The sequence below is a fragment of the Emydura macquarii genome, unplaced genomic scaffold (genome assembly GCF_026122565.2).
Source record: "Emydura macquarii macquarii isolate MOO-44397 ecotype Brisbane River unplaced genomic scaffold, CSIRO-AGI_Emac_v2 contig_1451, whole genome shotgun sequence".
In the NCBI taxonomy this organism is placed as follows: Eukaryota; Metazoa; Chordata; order Testudines; family Chelidae; genus Emydura; species Emydura macquarii.
Window position 1 is genome coordinate 13335503 of NW_027131588.1, and position 20853 is coordinate 13356355.

General features: G+C 41.5%; 1 long non-coding RNA gene across 1 annotated transcript in view; it reads left to right on the plus strand.

The window, feature by feature from the left end:
* The window catches only part of LOC137156549 (uncharacterized), a 71474-nt gene extending 68877 nt beyond the window's left edge, over positions 1-2597 (plus strand). Inside the window, exon 3 of the long non-coding RNA XR_010920810.1 lies at positions 2462-2597. This is a non-coding gene — a long non-coding RNA (uncharacterized lncRNA). The remainder of the gene's footprint in view (positions 1-2461) is intronic.
* The last annotated feature ends 18256 nt before the right edge of the window (positions 2598-20853 follow it).

Consider the following 20853-nt stretch of genomic DNA (forward strand, 5'->3'; position numbering starts at 1 on the left):
CTCGCATATGGGTTTTTTGTCCAAACTGTGTGATGCTCTTCACCTCTCGGCTTTCCCCCAGCCCTTAGTTTAAAGAATCCTTTACGACCTTTCTAATCTTACATGCCAGCAACCTTGGTCTGTTTTGATTTAGTTATATCCCATCCTTTCTGTATGAGCTTCTCCTGTCCCAGAAGGTTCCCTAGGTCTTAATAAATCTAAATCCCTCTTCCCAACACCAGAATTTCATCCACACATTGAGGCCCAGCAGTTCTATCTGTCTTACTGGCCATGCACATGGAACAGGAAGTATTTCAGAAAATGCTACCATGCAGCTCCTGGACTTTATTCCTTTACCTAGCAGCCTAAATTTGACCTCCATACACAGAGTATTGTCGTGGCAGGTGTCACCAAGTGACACACACATTTTTCCAAATTTTTTATCTTCGTGTGAGAGCAATTGTTGAGTCTTGGGAAAACACAGGTTATTCATTTTGGTAATACAAGCTGTGCTGTAGAGAGAGTGGTTTTGGGAGAGGGAGCTGTGCAAGGAAGAATAGAGTTGGCTCTGCCATGTTCACTGATTAGAGTCATTTCTTGAGGTAGAGTTGCTCTCCAGGATGCTCAACATTGATGTTGAACTGATATTCCAAAAAGAATGGTTGCTTGCATGTTGCTTGACCACCTATATTCCAGGACCTGTATACATTCATGTTTGAGTGTGCACACGTGTGTGTAAATAAGTAAGACAAGTTATACTTAGAATATGCCCAGACTCCACATCCCTGATTTCTTTTCCACGGGGAAGCCAACCTGCAAAGTGCTGAAATTCACTAGAACTCAACAAAGAGGATGACACTAAGCAAAAGATCCTGAAAATTGTACTAGGCAAGTAGTACAGAAACATTTTCATGAATATTTATTTGAATTTTTAAATGAAATCACTTAGGCTCTGAGTAGCCACATGCATTTAGGGTTTGCTTTCCATGAACATTCGTATGATTTCACAGGCATGAACATTGACAGAAAGTGAATTTGAAAATCATAAGTGTGAATCTAAATGGAAACTGAATTTTACAGTCTTATTTGCAAACAGTTTAGTCAGAGGTGCTTGCAAACTTAACCAAACAAGGAAAAGAAGAAATACTATATGACTTTTCTGGCTATCATATCTCAGACATCAGATACTTGCAGAAAACTTCAGCAATTTTTTAACACTATCAATTGATCAGAATATTTGCATATAACAAATAAATCTGATGAAATTGAGACCTGCTCATGCAATTATTGTGAGCAGCAGGACAGGCTAAATTTATCTACTAAATTATTCACTGTGAATTATTACCACAGCTCTACTTGCAACTGAATGACTTAGACCATACGTAAAGATCAATCAAAGCTTTGCAGAGCAGATAGGAAGAGTACAGTCAGGACTGTACAGGTAAATTAAAACATATAAAGTAAGCAGAATTATGCAGAGGCTTGTACAATAAGTAAGTGGGAACACTTGAAGCTAGTCTGCAGTTCACCCAGAAGCCAAATGCTGAATGCCTCAGATTAATAGTGACACGTTAATTTAATATAAGCACTACATAGCCTACTATCACGGCAGTTCTGTACAGTGGTCGCACTTCAAATCTTGCATTTTTAAAATCCCTTTGGACTTTTAACTGTATCTTGGACACAAATGGAAAAGTTATGCTATATTCCATTTTAGTGATTTTCCTGTTCTAGAATCTTTTTCCTGCTATCCCATAACCTAATGTCAGCAAAAAATTCAAAGTATGCATTACTCTTACATTCAATTTCACTGAAAGGCTCTTAATTTCATAGGATTATTATTTTATCTGGCCTTCTTTCCCTCACACACACACAATTATCTACAGTGTTAGAATGGTAAACATATCTCAATGAGCCCCAGCCCAAAGGGGAGAGACAGAGGAGCTTTATGGATGATGCTGTTTTCTTTATTCTAATAAATTGTCTGTGTAGTGATAGAAGAAACTGACTCTATTTGTGATTCTTTATTATCTTTCTCCGACAGATACTTTCCCTGACCCCTGCCATGGATGCATTAGCAGAAACCAGTGACCAGTAATGGCTGCATTGGCCCTGGGGCAGATTCCTGAAAGATACTATAACACTCATAAGTATAATGGACAGGCTTGGGGATCCTGGAGTCCTAAATTCTGTTCCTGTTCCTGCCACTGACTTACCATGCAGCACTGGTCAAATTATTTAACCTTTCTGAGTTTTAGGCCTTGTCTATACACAAACGGCACTAGTTTAATTAAAATGGATTTAGAAACCAATGTAATTAAACCACTGTAAATCTCCACATATATGTTCTTATATAATTTTAAAACTTACATACCATCAGTAAATGTAAGCCAGTTTTAAGTCAAATTAAGAATTCCCACAGAAGGGTTTGCTCTTGGATTTTCTGTCTGTGTTAAAACTCTTTTCTACTTTTGTCCTTTAGATCACTGGAGCTGCCTGAAGGGAGAACACTGAGGGAGGAAAGCCTAAGTATAAAAACAAATGCAAATAAAGTCCCAAAATTGTGCCCTCTGCAGGGGAAAAAAAAAAAAAAAAAAAGAGCTAAAAAAATTTAACCCCCCCCCCACCCACACACCCTTATTTATTCATAATTCCAAACCAAAACTGTTTCATTATTTGTTTTTTTAAAAAAGGTGGAAAATATTTGCAAACAAAATAAAAGACAAAGCAGAAATCAATGTTTTTGTTCATTTTTCCACCATTTCCCCTGCAGAGCTCTATAAACTGCTTTGCTTTTTAGGGCCGGTGAATGAGATGTTTCAAAACACAGGGAGGAATGCTGGAAGGGAGTGTTACCCCACTGCACAGGCTCTGGCAACACGCAATGCCAAACATGGCATTTTAATTGCTCAAAACTAGTCAGCGGGATGCTAATGCACTGCTGCAAATGGCTCTGAATTTATGCTGGTTGCAATCATAACACAGAGGCACCAAATCATGAGTGAGTAGCAGAGTCTAGGCAGGAAGAGAAAGTACAACGGTGAGAATTTTGATGAGGAAAATGTATTGTTAAGGTGGACAAAGCATATGTTAGCCAAAGGTGCTGAGTGGCCCCCTGTAGACAAAAATCAACTGATCTTGTTTTCGCAAGGTGAAAGGCAGATGCCTGGTTTAGACAGACGATTGCAAGAAACAACTTCATTTTTAAAAAGCCATGATGCAGAAGCTAATGTAGGCTCACCTCTCTGCAGCTGCTGACTGCCATGAGTCATCAGCCTTTACACTGAAAAACAGTATTGCCAAGTTGGCTGGAAAAGTGCCTGGCTTCTGGAAAACCTACATAGTTTTTCCTTGCATTGTTCATAAACAAGAAGTTGTCAGTCTCTTGTGGTCTTTAATTTGGAAAGTCAAATCATGATTAGGCTCATGGCCTCTTTTTTCCTTACAATAGATAAGGAATGCCTGGCAGGGGGCTTAGGAGGGGGTTAAAGTTATTCAAAATAAGAATATCAAGTAAGTTCTTGCTTGATTTTGCTCAAAGACCAGGTGAGTGGCGAGAATTTTCTGATCCCTTCTCTGGGCGGGAAGGAAACTGAAGCTTTAACGAAAAGACTAAGTGTTAGATCCTGGAGTTAAATAAGTGCTTAATAAAAAATTAAAAAGCAAAGAGGTATAAGCGCTGTAAAAACATCCTTCCCCTCTCCACTACTCAGGCCTGATCTACACTAGACACTTTATCAACTAAAGTCATCTTTTTGCGCCAAAACAGTGGTCGTGTACACACTGCAATCACCCTTCGCCTCCTCCCCCCACCAACCCAACTCCACTGATTTTTGAGACAAAATAAAATCACCTTGACAATAGGCATAGAGATTTTTATGCCAAACTTTTAGTGAAAAAGCACCAGTGTAGACACTGCTCTTAGTTATGTCATGGAAAATGGCCTCCAGGGTGTGTCCCCCAATGCTCATCCTAACAGCTCTGGCCATCAATTTGAACTTCACTGCCCTGCAGCCATCTGCCCCCCTCTTTAAAGTCCCAGGAATTTTTGAATATCCACTTCCTGCTTGGTCAGCCTGAAGAGCTCACATCTCATCTTTCCAGCTGACCATGTCGGCTCCACACAACAAATGTTCTCCCGTCTGGGGCACACCGGAGCTTCTGAATCTGATCGGCATTTGGGGAGAGTGGCTATGCAGTCCCAGTTCTGCTCCAGCCAAAGGAACTATGATACCTATGGTCAGATTTCTTGTTTAATGGCAGAGAAGGGTTAGGAATGCTGCAATGGCATGTGAAAATCAAGGAGCTGTAGCAGGGGTACCAAAAGGCTAGGGAGTCAAACCATGGCTCTGGTGCAGAACCAAAGACCTGTCGTTTCTATAAGGAGTTAGAAGCCACCCTCATGATCTCCACGTGCTTCTCTACTAAGAGGGCAGCTCATTCTGGAGTCCTTGTGCCACAGGGCAGGAGTGAGCTCCGCACAGAATTCCATTAAAGTGGCTTTGCACATTTGAAAGTTCTGCAGCCACTGCTCATCATCCCAGACCTGCATAACAATGCAATCCCACTACTCAGTGCTTTTTTCATGCACTCAAAAGTGGCGATACTCCATGTACAGATGCGCAGTGAATGCGAACAGGAATCTGGTGTTGTTCGGATGCATGGCACACAGCAGATCAGGTGCCTCGGATTCCAGTTCCAGTTGTGAGCTCATGATGTATTATATGACCAGCTAGGATGTATTCATAACACTGACAACAACAGTGGAGAGCAGTGCAGGATTCCTCCTTTCAGATAGAGATGGCAGGTGCTCAGTAAACTGGGGCCATTGAAAAATGCCGCGAAACACAGTCAGAAACCAATGAAATGATGGAATAGAAATCACTACATCATGGGACGTTGAGTTCATATCCAAGATGCACTGTGATCCTCTCTGCCTTCCCACAACTGTTAGCAGAACACAGTGGCGAGTTGCACAATGGACTAGCTGCCCACAATGCACTGCTCTTTCTGTCGATGCCAGAGCGCCAATTGTGGACACACTTCAGAGACACAATGAATGCTGTGTGTACAGGCACATATGTTGTAATTACCATGCTTTTTGACCATTGCTGTAATTTGTGTTTACAAAATTTTCTAATGTTGATAAGGCCTCAGCTCTCAAGTTTGGTCTAAACTATACAATATACACTTATATTAGTATAACTACATTGCTTGAGGTGTGAAAAACCACACCCCATGAGTGACAGTGTAATACTAACCAGAGCAGGGTTACTTAACCTGAGGTCAGATCCAAAGCTCACTAAAGACAAACGCAATCATTGACTTCAGGGGACTTTGGATAACACCCACAGTGATGAAAATGGCTGCCAGAGCTGGAGAGCTGTCTACACTAGAGTTCCCAAATATTGCTAACACCAGCGATCAATGCGTGGAGCTACACTGTTACACAAATTCATCCTTGTTCACTGTAACAACAGTAGCTTGAATCACTTCTGTAAACAAAAAGCAAAGAAGGATAGAATATTTTTAGCTCATGCCCACTCTTTTTTCCCCTTACAATTACAAAATAATCCAGAATCTCATAGATTCATAGACTTTAAGGTTAGAAGGGATCATTATGATCATCTAGTCTGACCTCCTACACAAGGCAGGCCACAGAACCTCACCCACCCATTCCGGTAATAGACCCCTAACCTATGATTGAGTTATTGAAGTCCTCAAATAATGGTTTAAAGACTTCAAGATACAGAGAATCCACCAGCAAGGGACCCATGCCCCATGCTACAGAGGAAGACAAAAAAAAAAAAACCCCAGGGCCTAGGAGTCTATAAGTCAGTAAAACTACATTGCTCAGGGATGTGAAAAATCCAGACCTCCAAACAACAGTTATATGGACCTTAACCTCCTCTGTAGACAGTGCTGTATCAACGGGAGAGCTTCTCCCAGTGAGATAGCTACCGCCTGTCAGAGAGGTGGATTAAGTATGTCAATGCAACGTTTTAAGTGTAGACCTTCCCTAAATGTAAATGTACAATAGCCCTCTTTTCAATGTATTCAGCATTTTGATTCTTGTGAAGACTATTCATTCTCAGTCAGGCTTAACCCTATTTGAAGATAGGCCTACTCTATGATATGTAACACCCTGAGATTTCTTAGAGTATGGATTTTAGCATTTCACAGTGAAAATTCTCTCTCATATTAAATGTCAGCATTTCTAATATGTTTCCATTTTTCAATAATATTGTCATCTCTACCAGATGATTTCAATTTAAATCTATTTGTGTTTCTTCAAAGTCTCAAAATTAAGTAGAAAAATGAAGTTCTCGCTATTCGGATGCAGATACGCATGAATTACAATGAAATAAAAAAGCCATTCCCATATTTTGCTGTGACAGGAGAAAAATGAAAGAGCCATAATCAGTTGTGACCAAATGTATAAAAACAAGGACGTGATTGTGGATGAGATGTGCAAGGCCATAATTCTAACCAACCATCCCAAGTAATGGTTGAGAAAAGCATTGCAAATCTGAACATTAAAAATTAATTTGTCCAACCAACAATTATTCAAAATGCTTACCAATCACAAAAAGCCATTTTTTAAGAAGAAAAGACTCCAATGCTTAATATTTTTAAAAGCTCTGAGCATTCAGAAATCACTGAGTGATAGCAAACTCTGTTCTGTGATGATTATATTTCCATCTGAAATGGAGCTACACAGCTGATTAGTGGAACAACTTTATTTGATCATAATTGCAGCATATTGAATACCCAAACTACTACTTTTAGCTATAGTTGGTGGCTTAGAGGTCATAGAGTACATCAGAGAATTTGAAGTTCTCTGATAGTCTGTCATATAATAGGGAAAACACCATGAAAAACTCAAGACTTGGAGCAGTTTAAAAGAGAAGAAAATGTTTTCATATATTTCCCCATGTAGTCTATAATTGTTTCCTTCACCTTTATCACTTTAAAGGATTTGGGCTGAATTCTGAAGTTAATAGAGTCGTACGAGTAAATCTGGAGGCTGGCACCACTTACTTCTTCCCTGGAATAAACTTGCACATAGGTGCTACCACCTCAATGAAAAGGCAGTTAGGTAGATTTTCATTGACTTAGAGCCCTAACCGCCAGCCCTCAGTGAATAGGCAGTTAGAAAGATTCATTGCTTATATTTAACTTTCATCTGATAGAAAATGACTAATCAAAGGCTACTACTTCGGGCTATTTACACTTCTGAATAGCTGGCATATCAAAAAGAAGGGTTTCCACCCCCCAATTTTCCTACCTATAATTATTTTAAGATGATTTTGTTGCCGCACCTTACCCAGTATCCATATCTTCCCATTGCTAAAGCAGACAACTGTGTCAGTACCCAAACTGGAATGAAATGAACTAGGAATAAGCCCAGCAATTCAGCCTCACTGAAGGTAAAATTATCTTCTTGAATATGCACTCTGAATTGCTATTGCATAGTTATAGACAATTTCTTTCCTTCCAATTCCTCCTAGCACCACTAGGCGTTCCACATATACAATCAGTACGCAATATGCCATAAAGGTCTGCAGTATACGTAAAAATGACAACTGTACCATAAGTCACTAATCTATTCCATTCCTTCCCTTTGCAACTTGTTCCTTATTTAAAGTCACACTGTCAGGTATAGCTGTTTGAACTATTAATTGTTAATAATTTTGGCACTGACAGCTAGTTAGCTCAAAACCTCAAAGCTCTGTTAAGTGTACCAATTCACTTGTGTGTGGATATCAAAGAGATGTTAAGAGGACTAGAAGATATAGGCCCATTCACTTGTGATGATTGGAACCAAAAGAATTCTATGAACCTTTGTAATGGGATCAAGCCAATTCACTTGTCTGTTAGAATAATTCAAAGAAATGTTAGTGCTATTATCCTCATATACCTGTAACCTGTTCATTTTCATTATATATGTATACCCTATGCTTAATTAACCTAGATCAGAGGTTTGTGTTAGCATTAATATGAGAATCTGCTTGATGTGTAGACTTCCTGCAAACTAATGAACCGTATCTGTATTGTTTTCACTTATTTATCCCTATTGTAATGAATGGCTAGCAGTTTTGTTAGGTATATCACTGTAACTGGATTACTTGTGTATGCATAGGAAGTAGAATGTTAACTTCAAAGTAAGGGTAATTTTGTGTTCAACAATGGACATTCACAGCTCTATGGGCAGCTGCTACTAATCAAAACCCATGGGGTGGAGACACCTGTCAGCTTCTTTGCTGGGGGCTCTATAAATACCGGTTTAAGGGAATGCTTTTTCATCTCTGATCTATTTGGATGCTGACAGGAAGTATTCCCGATACAAGACAGAGGTCCCCAAAGCCATTTTGGGAAACCCAGGGAGACTTATGGAAACTAGAGAGAGATTACACCACTGCTATCATTTTGGATTTACAAACTTTGACTCATCTGCTATGTATATTACCTGTTTTAACCTCTCAATAACTCGCATTTCTTTTCCTTAGGTAATAAATACTTAGTTTAGTTACTAAAGAAATTGGGTTCAACGTTGTCTTTGGTGATATCTGAAGTATATCTTGACTTGGGGTAAATGACTGGCCTTGTGGGGCTGTGAGTAACCAAATGTATGAGGATTTTTAGTTTTAATAACCTTTCTTTATCAAGTCCAGTTTTTGCAGGTGGTAATATAGGCTGGAATGGCTAAGGGGACTGGCTGTGGCTCTATGGTAAACTAGCATAGTGATTCAGGAACACACATTTGTTGCTGGTTTGGTTAAATCTAGTCATAGAATACACCACCAGTGTGAGGTGTCTGCCCTGTTTTCTGACAGTGACCTGGGCCTAGCACTCTTAGCTGTGACCCACTCTGGCCCCCGTGACAATAATCCTAATGAATTCAGCCCACTTTTGGGTAGTGAATTGGTTGTCACCCAATCCTGATTTCTACTAATACATTTGTTACACATCAGCTCTCCCTAATAACTGGGTCAAATAATTTTCAGACTGCTGGTTGTACTCCATCTGTTCACCTCAGCAATTCATTATTCATAGTGTAAGACTAGCCACTTAAATCCCATGGTAATCTTTCCTCTTCGTGATTGGGTGATTGAAATTTTTAAACAACTCAGGAGAATAAGGAACAACAAATGGTGTCTAGTGAATAACTAGTCGATTACTCATGTTCAGTGTTGAATATGTCATTTGTTCATATATGCACATGGGTTGATTCAAGGATTATTCACAGATTACAATGGATATTAACATGATTGAACAAAACAGCCATTTGTAATTTGAAGGAATGTTAGTGCATACTGTTTTTTCAGTATTTAGCCTAGCTCCCCAGAATGCTCCAAATATCTCAAGACTCACAATAAAAATCACAAGAGCTGAAAACACAAATTAGGGGGAAAAAATATTGGAGACCATGCTTTTCCAGGACATTAAAGCCTACTCTATGCTAGATGTCCTGTTTCTACCCAGTGATTCCCACCATTGAGACTGGCGGAGCAGAACAAGCATTGCCAGCTATTTTAAACACTGTATTGACTACAGGTGCTGCGAGCAGGGTTAATTTACATGATGCTGAGAACAACTTCCAGAACAGCAAATCCAACTACTTGAGGGCTTCTGACATTGCTAATACTGATGAAGCTGAAATAGTCTGAGATAGAGTGTAAACAAGGCATATAGCTGTGACTGGAATTTCTGACAGAGTTCTGCCATATCTGAGCCCAACCTCCAGCAAGCTTACTGTATTGTTAGCTGCTAGCACCATGCAGCTACTCTGGTGCTAGAAATCCAGTACAAAGTTTTGCACTGTAGATAAGACCCATCTGCTTTCTATACGGGTTATTGAAATCAGTCTTTCCTTATCTACATCCCCCCCCACCTTGTATTTCTAATATCATAGGACCGACACAACAACAACATTGCACACAACCTATCTACACTAGCAGTTAAACCATTCTCAACACCAGGGAGCCTGTTGCTGACAGCCATTGTTTGCAATGGACCATTTTCCTAGTGTAGACAGGGCCAGAATGGCAGGAACCAAAGTTGGAAATTAGAAAATCAGACAGAACACTTTTCATCTCTCAGTAAGTGCTGGATTAGTTCCCAAGAGATAGTTTCCACCACCTTCCTTGGAAAACTATCCTGCAGTACAGCAGATCTTTCAACTTTCTGCTATTCAGCAGAATTTTCCCTTCTTTATTTCCATCTCACTGCTCCTAAGTATAACCCCCTTGTATCATCCTAAACAAATATTCTTTCTTTGGTATTTACACCCTTCACTAGACTGAAAAGACTAGAGTTTGGCTAGAAAAGCCCCCAAAACTGAGAGTAATGATATAAACATATGTGCTGAATTGTGAAGGACTGCAGGGATTGGTTAGGTTCCATTTGATTTAGCACCTTCATTAATGAACTGGAAAAGTAGACAAACATTATGCTAATGATATTTGGAGATATTCATCTAGGAAGTGCTGCAAACCCCAGGGAGATCAGAAAACAACACTAAGGGATTCAGAAAAGTTAGAAATATGGAAGAAAACAACAAAGTGAAAGTAGTATGGTAAAATGACACTAAGGCTGCTCTAAACCCCTCCTCTCATATCTACTCAGATTTTAGTCCAGAAGGGGGTGCTTTGATCATCTAGTCTGACCTCCTGCATCACACATCCCCAAGTAATTCTTGCACCATGTTCAATGCTTCTTGTTGAACCAAAATATTTCTCTGACGGACATACAGTCTTGAATATCAACTTACTACTGGTGGCACTCCCTCCTGATTCACCTCACTATCTATATCTAAGGTACTTCATATGGCCTCTCAATCTTTGGTGTATTTATCTTCACTGCACACCTATGAGGCAGTGCTATTATCCTCATTTTACAGACAAGGAATCATAGGTACTGACTTTTAGTTTTGCCCTACCCTGCACCAAGGCCCTGCCCCACCTCAAGGACCCACCCTGATGAGGCACCGCCCCTTCTCCGCCCCCAAGGCCCTGCCCCTATTCAGCACTAATGCTGTGCTATGTAGCTACCATCCCCATTTAATGGGCAGGGAAATCGAGGCACAGATAGAAGAAGGTACTTGAATTCCCTCCCTACAAGGCTATACCCTGCATCCATGGTAGAGTTGGGAATAAAGCCCAGGAGTCCTGAGTCCCAGCCCCCTGCTCTAACCACTAGACCACACTTCCCACCAAGAGCAGCAAATAGAACCCAGGAGTCCTGAACGCCGCCCCCCCTCTACCCTTACTCCATTCGTTGGCCCCTCCCTCCTCCTCCTCCTCCTCTCTCAACCCCAAGAGCCAAGCTGGGTTCCGTCCCACCTGAAAGAGCTTCTGACGTTTGGGGGCTTTGGTGGCAGGTGGCGATGGAGAAGGAGTGGAGGTATCCCAAGTAGGAGGTCTGTGACACAGCTGTGAGGAGGGTGGAATGGGGTATGGGAGGACAAAAGTGATGAGGGACCTACGGAATAGAATGAAATCAATCACCCCCTCAGATCCCAGTCATGTCCAGTGGCATTTGCATCACGTTCCCAGCCCACAGCTGCTTCCAAATCCCAGATGAGTTCAGGGTGTGAACCGCCAACCAACCCCAGAGACGGCCCAGTGGGCTTGGTGCTGTTGTCACAGCCCTGATGCTAGTAGAGTCACTCCTGATTTACACCAGGCTGAACGAGAGGGAAATCAGCCCCAGTGACACGAGTGGAATCACTCCTGATTTACACCAGGCACGAGCAAGATCAGAATTTTCATGCTGGGTTCTGGATTAATCCCAGCCTTGCGTTTAAGGCCATCACTTACCTCTGGCAAGGTGTGTGTATTGGGGTCCTCCCGCACCCTGGCAGGGGCATGTAAATGCCAATACAAAGCCCAAGGCAGCAGATAAGCAGTCCCCACAAACCCAAGCTGCTAGTCAGGACTCCTGGGTTCTGTTCCTGGGCTGTGGGGCAGGGAGTGGGGTCTAGTGGCTTAGAACAGATGAGCAGGGTTGCCTGCAGGTCAGGACTCCTGGATTCTGTCCCTGGGCTGGGAGGGGGAGTGGGGTCTAATGGGCTAGAGCAGGGGGACTGAGGAATCCAGAATAGTTGGACTGGATAAATGGAGGAGGACTAGGTATAGCAGAGGCTGGCATCCCCTCCCACCCCCCAGTATGGTTTCCCCAGCCCGGCAGCAGCAGTGGGGGAGACTTATGACCCCCCCACCCACTCTCAGCTAATACCTGGGTCAGGGGTTCCAGCATCCCTGCATGGAAAAGCCCCCCTGCCTGAGAGCAGCAGCCCCAGGCTGACTCAGCCCTTGCAGAGCAGGGAGGCATGGTCGGATAGCCTGAGCCAGTTGCAGCCCTTTGGGGGAAATTAGCTGATTAGAGAACACCAACAGCTAATCACCCCATTCAGTGGGCGCAGAGCACCCATCATTTTATTTGGGGGGGTGCCTTAGCTCCCCAGCACCCATGGAATTGACGCCTATGCAAGGAACTGCGACAGGTTAAATGACTTGCCCAAACTCTCATAGGGAGCCTGTGGCAGACCAAGAACTTGAATTGTGATCTCCCAAGTCTTAGGCTGGTACCCTAACCACTATACCTCTCTCCTCCAACCCATTCAGAACACAGCGGCTGGAATCACATTCATTGCGACTCGGACTGACACCTCTTTCTTTGAATCTCTACACTGGCTTTCAAGTCCCTGCTTTAAAACTCATTTCTTCCAGGAAATCCATAAATGCAAATCCACATCAAGAAAAACATTACAAACCACTGCTGCTCTAAAATAGGAACTTCTGCCATGTTTTCTGTGTACTTAAATTGGAATCTCCTGAGGGAAACGTTTATATCATCTCGCAAAACACTGAATACATTGTTGGCACTTAAAATGACTAGGAAAATGCTGGCACTGCATACTGGAATGAAAACTATGGGAGGTGATGAAGCCCTGACTCATTACTACCTTCCAGCCATCCTACACTTCTGAAGCCTAAAATCTGAACTTTACACAAGTGAGGGAAACTTCACCATACTAGGGTATATATAGGGTCTCCATCCTGCAGTGTCAAATGGCCCTCAACTCCCTATACGACTGCCTAAATTAGGAAACTGCAACCTAACCATAACCTTTCCCTTACCATAAACGCAGATTAACACTTTTTACCTCAATGTGTTAGCAAACGCCACTCTCTTCTTACTCTAAACAAAGCTCTGATGCCAGTGGGAGTTGAGGGCACTCTGACTTTTAAGATCAAGCCAGAGTATCACATGATTCCTTATAGGGACACATTTATATAGCTGTGATTGGAGATTTAGAGATGCAGTTTCTATTAGAGTGAAAGAAGAATCACACCTGTAATTTACCATACACTGCCATGTAATGCCCTCCATTGTCTTAAATCTCTGACAGAACTTACACATCTCCTCTTGCAAAATAATTGCATTTGTTCCATCAAATGACCTTGTAATGAAAACTGTTGACCAAACAAATGAGACCTTTGGAGTCTTGTTAATATTTCATAGCCTCTTACATTAACATATTAACTGAAAGAAATGAGAATAGTTTGGAAAAATATATTACATCTTTTAGCTAAAATAAAGGGCAAAATGCTTAGCTGGTTTAAATTGATGGAACTCCACTGGAGTAAATGGCGTCACTGGAGTCAATGAAGCTACATCAATTTCAGTCAGCTGAGGTTATGGCCCACCATAACTTAAGAAGTGATTGTATGTCTATGTTAAAAAGTTAAGTACTAAATAAAGTGAGGAAAAGTTAAAGTTCATTCCTTTGTTTATTTGCCTGTCACTTTTATTGTAAAATGAGGAAATAGCTCTTTACCACAGCCATAATATATCAAACTAATTATCCTCCATGTAATCCCCCTAATGTTCACTAACATCTAAGCAGTATGGATGGCCTAAAATCTGTTCCCTTAAATGTAAGAGTCCTACTTCCTTGAATGCTAGAAGCAATAAATGTAATCAATACTTAAAAATTAGTTGAACTTGCTCTGACAGTTTCTTGGGCTTTTGGCTGCCTGACAATCATTTAACCATTTCCAGAACAAACCTGGAAAGAAATAAGAGGTGGCACATAGCTTTTTCTTGGCACATTTATTTCTCTTGCTTTAATTTTGTTACAGCTCAGAATCAATATTTGCTCAAATCAGTTTTCAGACAACAACAAATGAAATCTCCTTTCTCCCTTTCGCTCCCTATCACCTATCCAGGTCTCTCTCATTATTTCCTAGTGATGCTTTTGTTCAGTTTTAAACTGGTTCTCTAAAGTGAAGTAAAAAAGACAAAATGAACTAATAATAATTTTGTTTTGAATGTCAATTTAGTATTCATGGGAAGAGCTGGGTTGAGAGACATGGAGACAGATGCAAGGGCACAAGTAACCCAGGTAAACTCCAGTCAAAGCTGAAGGGAAAGAGCAGGCCATTTAAGGGTGAATGGATAATGTGGCCAAGTTATCAACATTAATCAAGCCTTGCCATTTCACAGGAGTCATGCTCCTGTCTGCTCTCCTGGCTGCTTCTCGCCTACCCTCAGGGTGGAATTCCAGAGAGCAGAAGAGAACAGCAAATAACTAACTTGAGTCACCATTATCTCACTTACATACTTCCCATAGGTTTTCAAGTGGCCCCTTTTCACCTAGAATGATCCTTTGAAATGTGTGTTAGCTACTTAAGCGAAACAATCTGTTCCATCTTGTACTTCGCTGTGACACTCCAATTAAGTTTCCCAGACCTGAAGAAGAGCTTTGTGTAAGCTCAAAAGCATGTTTCTCTCACCAACAGAAGTTGGCCCAGTAAAAGATATTACCTCATCCACCTTGTCTCAGAAAGAGAGACAGTCCCAGTGGTGTACCGGGAGGAGGGTGGGGAGAGGAAGGGATGCGGGTGCCGGAGACCAACGGTACGCCACTGCACAGTTCACCAGCCAAACCTTTCCTCCTTCCCAGAGCTCAGCAGCATCAGAGGGGCTTCTGCAAGGTCAGGGTAAATAGAATGATGTGCTAGGGAGAGAGAAGATTTGAGATCAACCAGGCCTGGTTTTTAGAAAGTGTTGCCTTCTGAAAAATCAAACCCCTTTAAGAGGTGTCAATTTGGGTTCTCAAGAGCTAAAAACGCTCAAAATCATTAATCACTTTTGAATATTTAAGCCATGACATTTGGATGTCTTTAAGACATCTACATTTGGAAATAGGCTCACAATGAAATGATGTGATTAGTGTAATTCATCTTCAATACAACATAAACCTGCCGTTTATGCAGCATATATTAATGCCTCTCTCTCAAGTGTTTTTGGTCTATGCCCTTACACAGTTTGGAATTATTACCTAAACTACTGGACTGTACATAGTCTGAACTAATTGCTTCCTATGTACTCTGCTAAAGATCAACATTGTAGGTACACAGATTTAAATTAAACATTTGTTTCCTAGGATCCAACCTTTCCAGCATGAAACAAGCAGCAAATCCACTCAATTTCTTACCAAAATTATGCCCCATGGCTGAATTTGTAATATATTAAACTGGATGTGCAGAGCATGCTCTAAGGTAGGTTGTGTCCCTGTGTTGGAAATGAATAATGAATTGTCACTTATTTACAACGTGCTCTCCCCATCATGTAATAAATTATATGTTGTTAAGGTTTCACACTTAAAATTCCACATCCAATAGATAGTAATGATTCCCCATCATACATGGTGACATAAATCCTACTACTGGCCTTCTTCTCCACCCGGGGGGGGGGGGGGGGCTATTTATCAGCAGCATTAGTATAGTGCTACTGCATGGGTGGTGCGGGGGACAAGGAGGCCCAAAGTCCTGCCTCCTGCAGAGAGCCGTGCTCCTAAGGGACTCCTTTGATGCTGCTACGCAGCAGGATTATGGACCTGGGCTGTGGATGTGAATCCATGACTATGCACCTCCATCTAACAGACTGATGCACAGAGGTGCAGAATTGTGACTGGGAAGTTAGAGCTCTCTTGGTTCTAAACTCATCTCCTAATGCATTCTATAGGCTCGATCAAGTGTCTTTGCCTCAGTTACCGATCTGTAAAATGGGTATTGGTAATAACACTCCAAGCTTACACATGCATTTCATGTTGGAATTAGAGATCTAATTCTCTCTAAGGTCTCTGCTTCACAAAAAACAATCTCAAGGTTCACCATTAGACTGCACCCTTACAGTAGCACTGTCAGACCATTTTAGTAGAACTGCAGCAGGATCATTCACAGAACAGGATTTATTGTGCTTGTTGTTACTATGATCTTTTAAACCTAGCCACCTCTTCTTCCCATGAGATCTCCTGCTCCTCCCTGACCCTGGCCTCAAAACTCTTCCCCTGATTCTGTTTAGGGTGGCCAGACTGCAAGTGTGAAAAATGGAGACAGAAGGTGGAGGTGTAATTGGCACCTATATAATACAAAGCCCCACATTTTGGGACTATCCCCATAAAATCAGGACATCTGGTCATCCTATTTCTGTTTTGGTAATCTCACTAGCTCTTCTCTCCCCATCCCTGCCCCCATTCCCTCCTCTTTAGTTACTTAAATATTAGAGCTGTGGTATTTGTTTTCAATGTTTGGTTTGTCAGTAATATATTTTTCTGAATTAGCATTTATATTTGTATTTATTTACTTACCAGAAATTGATATTACTAAAAATATAATTTAAACATTTTCCAGTTTTCAGGGTTTATAAAAAAATTCAGTATACATTTAATAAATCAAAATTTCCAGTGAAAAATGGCCATTTTTCCATCTGTTCTAGTAGCGTGTTTCATGTTCAATATAGCTGAAATTCAGACTTGCACAAGGTCCTATGCATCACTTAAGCTTCACTGGCCAAATTTTGCCCTGATTTACAGCCATACAACCTCATAGAAATTAATGAGGCTGCATACATGTACAAGAGGGCTCATTTAGCCTCTCCTATTAGGTCATGGTATGTCAAGTACTACTGCCACTTATCTATCATTTAAAAAATCTTCAAAATCCTTCATCTGGTTCACAAAGCTTGTAAAATCTGGAAGGTCATGAAATGAGTGAAGATTTAATTACACATGGAAAATCATCATCTTTGTTGGGCCATGAAGGTTTCTTGTTATTGAATGTGCTGTGTAAATGTGAGCAGGTAATTAGATCAGTTCAAATATTTCTCCAGGTTATTAGTTGAGATGGTCACCTCATCTGAGAAAAGAAACTAGAATTTGAAAAAGTACAGAGGGAAAAAAAATTATGGGTAAGGAGCAACTTCCATATGAGGAGAAATTAAAGACAGGGACTGTTCAGCTTAGAAAAGACATGACTAAGAAGGGCTATGAGAGAGGTCTATAAAAAATGGTATGGAAAAAGTGAATAGGGAAGTGTTATTTACCCCTTCACATAACACAAGAACCAATGAAATTCACCCAATGAAATTAATAGGCAGCAGGTTCAAAAGACAAAAGGAAGTACTTCTTCACACAACCAACCTGTGGAACTCATTGCCAGTAATGCCGTGAAGGCCAAAAATAGAACTGGGTTAAAAAAATTAGGTAAGTTAATGGAAGATCAGTCCATCAATGACCATTAGTCAAGAGGGTGAGGGACGTAGCCCCATTCTCTGGGGTACCTAAACCTCTGACTGTCAGACTGGATGACGGGATGAATTACTCAAAATAGCCCCTGTTCTATTCATTCCCTCATGAACATCTGAGACTGGTCACAGTAGGAAGGCAGGATACTGGGCTAGATTTAACACTAGTCTGACACAGCATGGTCATTCTGATGTTATAACGTGTGTTTTTGTGCTCCTAATCACATAATCACATTTTTAGCTATAGACAGTGAAAAAGTGGTCCTATTAGTCACACTTATTATTGTCCATTCTTTTTTGGCACTTTAACTTTGCCTAGCATGGGTAAAACTCCGTAATTAGCAAACTACCATATTATAAAAGGTAATGAATGAAGCCCCCTGTATACTGTTGAAACTAAAGAACTTTCTCCTGGGTACTCATATAGGATAATTTAGTTGTGCACCAAGATTTTTGGTAGAGAATGTTTTTGATAGTAGATCCCAGGGTCTTATAAAGGGATAAGTCAAAAGACTACAATGGCATCTCCTAGCTGTTTGAATCCAGTATGCATGGAAATTCAGTGTTGGCGTGGTGTTATTCATCCTATTCCATACATATAGCAAGAGGTCATATGAAAGCAGCTCATCATACTTTCCCTGATAAATGTAATACACAGAAGAAGAAAGTTAATATAAATCACAACAGATGAGGGTGAAAATCCATCAGAGATCCTCCAACCAGTCCTTATAGCTCTCTCAACCAACCAGCCAACATCAGTTTCAGGAGACAGGACTGATGGCACCAAAAAGAGCCCTCAAAAACATCTTGAAGACACATGGAAGTGTTCTTTTATCTATCAACAAATACATTTCAGTAAACAAACCAAAATTGAAGATGTCATGCCTCTGGTGGGAAGGCTATTAACTTTCTAAAGAAATCAGTGGCCTTATTTTACAGGTAGTTTAAATTACAGTTAGAAGAGGTTGTCTGTCTTGAGTAGTGTAGGGGCAATTTAGCATTCAAAAGTGAGAGGACAGCCTTGGACTGGTTTCACAGATCTGTGCAATTACTGTACTTGGTGTGATTAAAAAAAAAATGCCAAGAATGTTATTTCTCAAATTCAGAATATAGAAGTTCTGCTTTTTTAAACAGATCACAAGAAACCTGAAAGAGTTAAGTGCACATCTGTAGGCTCATGTAATTTAACAGATACGACATTTACAGTCTCCCACAAAGCTTGCCTTCAAGAAACAAAACAGTTTTCAATCATCGTCTGTTTCCCTTCATCTGCACAGGATTCCATCTCAGGATCCCCAACCTAGAATTAGAAGTATGCCAAAAGACAGACAATGAAGGCTTCAGCTGGAACTTGAGACCTCCTTCCCCTCAGTGAAGGGGCTTTAAAAACCAGGGTGAAGTGAAGGCCACCTGGAAAAGTCAGATATGTGTCTGGATTCCAACTATCATTCCTACAGAATTCAGTGACATTCATAGCCAGGAGATATGTCTCCCTCCAACACCAGAACATTTTATCTGATAAATTGCATCCAGATTCAAACTGTCTCTTGGTTTGATTTTAGGAAATCAAACAACTTAACTAATGAAGCTTCACAGAAACAAAATCCTTATCTGGCACTGAGGTTCCGAGCCCACCTGTAACAAACAGCAGGTTGATGTAAAAGGAATAATATAGCTATTTTCACTTTGGGGTTAGCCTACAAGTCTCTAGCATGACTCTTTTGACTAGGAACACTACAAAAGCATAAAACAGAGATAGAAAAGATCTACTAGAAACCAAATTATAGAGTCCTTCCCTTTAAGGGCAGGTCACAGTCCTCAAATAAAAGATGTACCATGAATTAAATGGATTTTACATTTTATTAGAGCTAATAGTTATAAAATAGTGAAATAAAGTTTCTGAAGGAAAGTGTTTCTGTACATGTGGGGATAATGCATAGATTATCCAAAAGATATAAGGTTTGGTTCAAAAGTCCTAGAATGTAAAACGTACATAACCATTAATCTGGAATATTGCAGATTATCAATTAGTGATACAGTTAAAATACAAGTGTTTAAACATTCAGATACATCAGACAAAACAAATACTGAGGTTGGTTAGTGGCAAGCAACTATAATGATGAATTTTGATCGTCCCTCATTGAATGATAAAGTTCAGAATAGTTAGTCCTTTTAGCAAATACGATCTACAAAGCAAAGGTCTTTCTGCACCACTTATCCAGTAGGCTCTGCTCATTCCTCCTGGCACTGCCTATGCCCAGTGATGTGTTCCATGTAGATGTCCCTGGACCATCTGATGGTGTCTGACACCATGAGACGCTGCATCAGCCGAGCAGAATGTTAACGGATTCCACATGCCTGCAGCACTTGCTCGTTGCAGGGGTCCCATGCGCTCAGGGCTCTGATGATTACCACGTGCATTTGAACCTTGTAGCCCTTTGCTCTCAAAGCGTCTGCCAGGGGTACGTATTTCTCTTCCTTTCGAGCTCTGTCGTCGCAGAAGGCTAGGGTTCTGTTCTCCAAGGGGTCTGTGACGTCTACCACAGTGATCTTCCCTTCCTCGTCAGTGATGATGTCCCGTCGCAGCAGACTGTCAGTTCCAGGGACGGCTGAATTCGCTGTCACCTTCCCCACGGGTGATGGGATGGTTCTGACTATGTGATCCTGGATGGCATGTGGCACATGGAGTGGAGGCTTGCGTGGAGGCTCTGGAGTGGGGCTTGCAGCTCCACAGGACATGGAGGAGGGTCTTGGAGTAGCCGCACCTCTTGCGCCGCTTGTCCCAGTTCTGTGGCGGATGGCTCCATTCAAGTTGAGCTGGGCCAAGTAGATGAACCTCCACCTGGCAAATTGGGTGAAGCTGCCCCTGGGGAAGAAGTGGTTGCTGGCATCCACTTGATCACCTCGAAGGCCTTGCCCTGGTCCGGCTTCCACTTTTCCACATACTGCACCTGGATGGCACCCTTAAAGGCCCTCTCCAGAATGCTCTTGGCTATCAGGGTGATGATCGTGCTTTTGGTGGTTTTGACCTGTGGCAGCAGGACCCTGAGTTCCTGACACTCCTCGCACCACTTCCAGGGACAGCTGATGCACTTCTCCTGGTGTCGTGTGGCGGCGTGGGTCCAAAGTGAAACGAAATCACTCCCATCCTGTGCGACCTCAGCAGCTCCCTGGCTAGTGAGTTATGTGATGACATCTTGAATGGAAGGGGTTCTGCCGATCCGCTTCCTGATGTCACACATGGCGCTCGCTGCAATGTTCTTCACCATGGTGTCA